Below are 7,854 nucleotides of genomic sequence, written 5' to 3'. Positions count from 1 at the left end.
ATTAATGCTAGTGATAAGTAATATGTAAAATCATATATCAGATGCATTATAATACCGGAAAATATAATTAAATGAATGCATCTTACACATCCACATACGCTCCATATAACAAATGAGAAAAGGCATGCTGATCTACGAGAGACAGAGAGAGAGAGAGAGCAAGCAGGGGTGAGGTCTTTGATGGCAGATAAAGTCTGAGCATGCGTAGATGGAAAACTTACGGGCTGTTCAACGAGCAAGAGCCAGTAGTATCCAAAGAGGCAGGTTTGAAAGTCTAGTTAGACCAACAGTCGCGCAAGTGTCTAGTACATTTGTGCAAAACTCACGGAACTGTGAATCGAGGAAGTCAAGAAGAAGAAGAAGAAGAAGCAGAGTGCCGGAATAGTGGTACAACGGCAACGAAGAATTCCAGCGAGAAAAATATTGCCGTTCCAAGGCAAATCCCGATTGCCACTATCACTACTAATACTTGCTTTTGTGTTCTGGTGAGTAATACCCTTTAAACAGATAATTGCGAGCGTGTATTTGTTCAATATACTTACGTATATTATTTGCAAGTATAATGTACTATACAAAGGTGCGAGGACTGTTAAGCACTCTGTACAGAAAAATAACGAAATAAAAACAGAAGGAGTGTCACACACGTTCATAAGATATATATATATATATATACATATATATATATAAATGTATAAGAGTAGACTCTCATTTTACTGTGTCACTGTATACTACCAATCTTATATGAGTGGAAAACTTCTATCATACTTGTGATTTGTTCCCACAAATTCGGTTAAGGTATTTCAGAGTGTTGAAATATATTTTCGCTCAAATCTAGCAATCAACTCTGAATCTGATTCATAACTACAGAAGATTTAGACACTGAATCAACCTCTACTGATTTCAAAGACCAAAACAGTAGGATTCCCACTTCATCGAGTGGTTGCCCTGTAGTGTACAATCCGTTTGATAATCAACGCTTTCGTTATTATATATGTGGTTCACAAATAACTTATATTGTGTTTGACACGTGTTTACAAATACCTTATTTCGAGTTTGAAACTTAACACTACAATTATCTTCAGCTTTCAGCCCTATACCTTTTCGTTATTAAGTTCGACCTTGCTTAGCCATCTGAACTATGCAAAACGAAGTATATTCTATGAATCTTACTTCTACGACATTTGATTTCTATTTTCTAACATGACCGCTGAGTCTCAGCTGATTCTCTGAATCTTTTCTCTACATGTTATGACATTCATGGCAGCAAGTATGGTATTCTCTACGAAATATGGTCTTTTTCCTCTACCATTTAAAGCAAAATTATATATATATATATATATATATATATATATAATCAGAAAGAGCAAACGTCTCTTAATCATCTGGCTCGTTTCTTACTCGGAAGCCTACATATAGCAAAGAGTCGGGCGAATTTGCTGATAAGCCAGTTCACGTTCGCAATAGACGACGAGGATTGATTGCCGCCACGCATGGTCAATATCTCTCATCACCACTCGCTAATCGCTTGCGCTTGAAAGACGACACCACTCACCTTCGTTACGCTGTAGGGCGCTTGTCGCACGTAGCTATATTGGCGACTATTTATAGAACATCGCATCACATACATCAGAAAGCAAACGTCTTCTTATCATCTGTCATTTACCCGGAAATAATATACAGGCGTAATTTTTAGTTGAGCAAGGTTCATCGCCTGCAGCCAATTAGCGACGATTTGCAATCAGACAGCGCGACACTGCGCTGTCATTAAAATAGTAGGTATGAATATTTCACACTACTCGTGCCGGTCTTCAGCTTGCGTTGAGCCATTCACTATACGCCATGTTGATCGCAGGCGCTTGTCGCACGCAAATATTACGACATTTAGTCACAACACCGTGACTACAGCACATCAGAAAAAGCGCAGTCCCAATTTACCGGCCATATTACGCTGTTATCAAGGGGAATTTTTGCTGACATCACGTTCGCAGCCGGCTCGCGACGACGAGAATCAGTGACACACCAATGCTGCCACAAAGCGTATGCAATGGTCAGCCTCATTTGTTACTCGCCGGCTGTTTGCTGGAGACTGTTATCCGCTCACCTTCAGCCATGTTGATCGGCGCTTATCGTGACGAAGATATTACGCACATCATCATCGTGATTCATATACAATCAGAAAGCTACAAACGTCCTTTAATATCCAATTCGCTCTACCTCGGAAATAATATATTTTCATATATGTTACCGAAGGGGAATTTTTTACTTGATAATAAGTCCACCGTCCCGTGGGGTCGAACCAGCGACGTTTGTAGCTTTCGGATTGTATATGAATCCGTGATGTGATAAATAGTCATATGAAGCATGCATGACATAAACGCACTACACGTCAACATGGCAAAGGTGGGTGGATATCGCCTCCAAACGCAAAACACCTGAGTTCGACGGTGATGATGGGAGATGTTACGTACTTATACCTCTTTGTGGCTGGCTGAAAGCAAGTAGTGCGTCACTGTAGTCCTGATTCGTCCGTCAGCTGGTTCGAATCTCACGGATTGGTGGACTTATTATCAACTAAAATTCAAAACATATATGAAAATATATTATTTCCGGAGTGTAGAGGAATTCGATATTAAAGGACGTTTGTAGCTTTCTTTTTGATTGTATATGAATCACGGTGATGTGATAAATAGCTACACATGGTTAATAAAGTGCCAAACGACACACGGTCAACATGGCAGAGGTAGGTGGATATCGCCTCCAAACGCGAAAACACCTGAGTTCGATCGGTGAGATGATGGGAGATGTTATTCACTTATACCTCTCTTGTGGCCGAAAGCGCGGTGTGTCACTGTGTCCTGATTCCTCGTCTGTCGCTGGTTCGACCTCAATGGACGGTGGATTTATTATCAACTAAAAATTCCCCTTCGTAACATATAATAAGGAAAATATATTATTTCCGGTAGAGTGAATTGATATTGGCGACGTTTGTAGCTTTCTTGATTGTATATGAATCACGGTGATGATAAATAGTCATAATATGGCTACGTGCGACAAACGCACTACACGGTCAACATGGCAGAGGTGGGTGGATATCGTCTCCAAACGCAAAACACCTGAGTTCGACGGGTGAGATGATGGGAGATGTTATTCACTTATACCTCTCTTGTGGCCGAAAGCGTTAGTGTGTCACTGTAGTCCCGATTCCTCGTCCGTCGCTGGTTCGATCCCACGGGACGGTGGACTTATTATCAACTAAAAATTCCCCTTCGGTAACATATATGAAAATATATTATTTCCGAGGTAGCAAATGGATATTAAAGGACGTTTGTAGCTTTCTGATTGTATATGAATCAATGGTGATGTGATAAATAGTCATAATATGGCTACGCGGCGACAAACGACTACACGGCCAACATGGTGAGGGTGGATATCGCCTCCAAACGCAAAACACCTGAGTTCGACGGGTGAGTTGATGGGAGATGGTATTCACTTATACCTCTCTTGTGGCCGACTGGTTAGTGTGTCACTGTAGTCCTGATTCCTCGTCCGTTGCTGGTTCGACCCCACGGTACGGTGGACTTATTATCAACTAAAAAATTCCCCTTCGGTAACATATATGAAAATATATTACTTCCGAGGTAGAGTGAATTGGATATTAAAGGACGTTTGTAGCTTTCTGATTGTATATGAATCACGTGATGTGATAAATAGTCATAATATGGCTACGTGCGACAAACGCACTACACGGTCAACATGGCAGAGGTGGGTGGATATCGTCTCCAAACGCAAAACACCTGAGTTCGACGGGTGAGATGATGGGAAGATGTTATTCACTTATACCTCTTTGTGGCCGAAGCATTAGTGTGTCACTGTAGTCCTGATTCGTCCGTCGCTGGTTCGACTTCACGGATTCCGTGGACTTATTATCAACTAAAAATTCCTTCGTAAATATATAAGGAAAATATATTATTTCCGAGGTAGAGTGAATTGGATATTAAAGGACGTTTAGCTTTCTGATTGTATATGAATCACGGTGATGTGATAAATAGTCATATTATACATTGCAGGCGACAAACGACCACACGGTCAACATGGCAGAGGTGGGTGGATATCGTCTCCAAACGCAAAACACCTGAGTTCGACGGGTGAGATGATGGGAGATGTTATTCACTTATACCTCTCTTGTGGCCGAAAAGCTTAGTGTGTCATCAGAAGTCCTGATTCCTCGGGTCCTGGCCGCTGGTTCAATTCCCACGGACGGTGGACTTATTATCAACTAAAATTCCCTTCGTAACATATATGAAAATATATTATTTCCGAGGTAGAGTGAATTGATATTAGCGATGTTGTAGCTTTGATTGTATATGAATCACGGTGATGTGATAAATAGTCATAATATGGTTACGCGTAATAAAACGACTACACGGTCAATACGGCAGAGGTGGGTGGATATCGCCTCCAAACGCAAAACACCTGAGTTCGACGGGTGAGATGATGGAGATGTTATTCACTTGAATTTCCTTGTGGCCGAAAGCGCAGGGGCAAAGTCACTGTAGTCCTGATTCCTCGCCCGCTTGTCTTCACCCCCACGTGGACGCAGACTTATTATCAACTGTAAATTTCTTCGTAACATATAAAGTGAAAATATATTATTTCGAGGTAGGAGTGGAATTGATAAAGGACGTTTGTAGCTTTCTGATTATATGAATTAAATGTGATGTGATAAATAGTTTATATATATATATATATATATATATATATATATATAATAAAACATGTGTGCATGTGTGTACGTGTTATTCACATTTATATGTGTTTCATGAAAAAAATGTGAACACACACATGCATTTTATTTATCTTCACACCTATATATATATATATGTATGTTTATATATATATATATATATATATATATATATATAAGAATTTATAAACACTATTTAAACGTTAAACCAGTATATTTCTAAAATTTGTTTCTGTGCCCCTGTTCACTGGTAGAATATGGACAGGTGGAAAGTTACAATGGTATAGGCTAGTATAAAACATGAAGGTGCGGCCTTAGGCTGATTATAAGGAGGTGGCGTTTCTAAGAAGGAGGAGATTGACCAAATTCTCTAGTGGTTTTTGAAGTCTCATTAATTCTGCTTTCATATGGATCTTACGGTCGCGCTTTTGGGTCATCTCTTCAAAAGTAACTTATGGATTATGTGTCAATGGCGTCCGATTTCCACGTCCTCCTGAGACAGGTTCATATTGTTAGTTTGATTGATGACAGCAGATTCCTGTTGATCTTTCTTTTGCAATGACAGCTACTCTTGAAAACCAACTCCGCCTAATTCATAATGACATGCCCATTTCTAATATGTAGAAAATTCCCTAACTCTCCTGGGTTGAACGAACACTTTTGTGTTTCTGTTATTCTTTAGAGTTTACTTCCACTCTGTCTCACTACACAAATGCCGCGACAATTACACACTCATCTTGTAAACCCGGCTTCTTCCTTTGTTATTTAAGTACTAACGAGCTAACTCCGATGGATTTGGGACACTGAAATGAAAGATTATTAGGAACTGAGTTGGTCGTATCTTTATGTTTTCATCGTATGGAAGCTTTATTTTGTTGTTGAAATCTATTTGTCTGTTGTGAGTGGGACCTCTGTAGTATATTTATTTGCTTATTAATAGCCCTCTCGATAATGTGTGGTAGATAGAGCAGTTAGTGTTAGTGTTGGCGATCGTATTAAATTCTTGATCCAGTACTCATTTGAACATATCCTGGCAGTCCTTCGAGGAATAGGTTGCACCTACCATGATTTTTAATGAGACGCTGTAGAAGAAATGAATGTAGGAGACAGCGAAGGTGTGGTTTTTTCATATACTGTAAATGCATACCTGTTCTGTTTTCATGATCATACATCTAGAATCTGCAGTTTTCTGTCCTTTTCCCATTCTGTTTTAAATTTTATGGTCGTAAACTAGCGAATCTCAGCCTATTAAAAATTCCTTAAAGTCCCCAGCTATTGTCCCAGCAGCAAAGATATCATCTACGTATCTAAGCCAGATCATATTATGGGGCTTGATAGACGACAAAAGTTCTGTTTCGGAAATATTCCATGTACAAGTTTGCTAGAAGGGGTGATAGGGGACTTCCCATGCTACAGCCAAATTTTTTGTTTGTAAAATTACCATTGAAAGAAAACACGTTGTTAGTTACACAGAGGTTGATAAGTTTTAAAGTTTATCTGCAAGAGGAAAATGGCTCCTCATATGGTTGTAACTTCCTACAAACAACACGTCGGCAACGGGACTTAGTAAATAATGAATCGACGTCTAGACTGAGCAGGTCGATGTTGTTTGAGGGGATGTTTAAACTATTAAATTTTGTATGAAATCTTCTGCATGTTTGATATGGGGAGGATGAGAATGTCTTAGAAAGGGTGATAAATAAGTCTGCGAGCCATTTTGATACTGTATAAGAAAGTATTCTGCTAGATATTATGGGGCGTAAAGGAATCCCATCTTTATGTGTTTTCTGGAGGCTTGTAAAAATAGGGGGAGAGAGGGGTTGATTACCTTGGAATGTCTCTAGTAATTTATGTTTTTTTATTGCCCTATATTCTAACTGATTTGTTAAACTGAGCAGCAATATCGTTGTGGATCTTTCAAAGACTTGTCGTAGGTCTCCGCATCAAGTTTAGAAGTTCTTTAAACTTTATTGATGTATGTCTCCTTGTCTAACAGAACTATTTTCCCGTCTTTGTTGTGATCATTTTGTGATGATGATATCCCCCCTTTTTCTTAAGCTAACTAATGGCCTTGAATCTTTCGAGCGAATTTTTGTTGTTATTGCCCAAGACATTAGCAAATGCCTTGAGACATGCTCTTTTCTTGTCATAGTTGTTTTTGCAAAATGTTTATCAAAAAGCAACTAGAAATTAAGATTACTCTGGGACCAGGTTTTAGAGCGAATGAAACTCAAGATTTAAAACGGTCTGTCTTTTTCTGCGAGGGGATGGTTAGAGAGATTCAGCACATTATTGGGAAGGCCAGATTATTCCATACGCTGTTCCTAATCAGTCTTTTAATTTAGAGCACAAATTTCTAGGAGGATTCACTGTTTTCACAAATTCTATAGCACAAAAATATGAAAGATATCTGTACATACCATCATCTCGTAATATGAGGCGAAGTGACGTGGCTAGCTCACTTATTTTTCTTCAACTAGATGTCTTGGTGTGTGGTTTGTATTCTGGTTCTGAGGAATGTGCGATGGAGTCCGGAAATGGGTCTGACGCCGATGTCCAATGCGTGAAACCGTACATTTGGGAGAAACTGTTCCTGTAGGCATTCTTGTAGAAAATTTCTCTGATTCTTCCTTCAACTATGTAATAGCTGTTCGTACCGTTCGAAGATGGCTGGCCAGCTGGGTTAGCTGAAAACTGGCGTAAACTGTATGTTCCATAATGGCAAAAATGAATGTTTCTTTCCTGTAATACTGTTATAATATGGAAAATAAGAAGGCCCATAAAACACTATTTAAACGTTGAAACCATATATTTCTCGGCACTTGCTTCGTGCCTGTTCACTGGTAGAATATGACAGGTAATTCAAACCCTCTCCCCTATTTTACGGCCTCCGAAACACATAAAGATGGGATTCTTTATTGCCCCATAATATCTAGCAGGGGCTCTTTTCATGTACAAATTACCAAATGGCTGCAGACTGCTATCACCCTTTTCTAGAACTCTCATCCTCCTAATGCCAAAACATGCAGAAGATTTCATATAAAAATTCTAATAGTTTAAACATCCTCAACAACATCAAACGGCTCAGTCTAGACGTCGATTCATTATTT

At 39.2% G+C, this 7,854-nt stretch overlaps 1 long non-coding RNA gene across 1 annotated transcript in view; it reads left to right on the top strand.

The window, feature by feature from the left end:
- The first annotated feature begins 308 nt into the window (after window positions 1–308).
- The window catches only part of LOC136849607 (uncharacterized), a 14,321-nt gene continuing 6,775 nt past the window's right edge, over window positions 309–7,854 (top strand). The window contains exon 1 of the long non-coding RNA XR_010856339.1: window positions 309–485. This is a non-coding gene — a long non-coding RNA (uncharacterized lncRNA). The remainder of the gene's footprint in view (window positions 486–7,854) is intronic.

The sequence above is a fragment of the Macrobrachium rosenbergii genome, chromosome 21 (assembly GCF_040412425.1).
Source record: "Macrobrachium rosenbergii isolate ZJJX-2024 chromosome 21, ASM4041242v1, whole genome shotgun sequence".
NCBI classification, from domain to species: Eukaryota; Metazoa; Arthropoda; class Malacostraca; order Decapoda; family Palaemonidae; genus Macrobrachium; species Macrobrachium rosenbergii.
The sequence above is the reverse complement of the archived record's forward strand: the minus strand, read 5'-3'. Positions and strand labels throughout refer to the sequence as shown.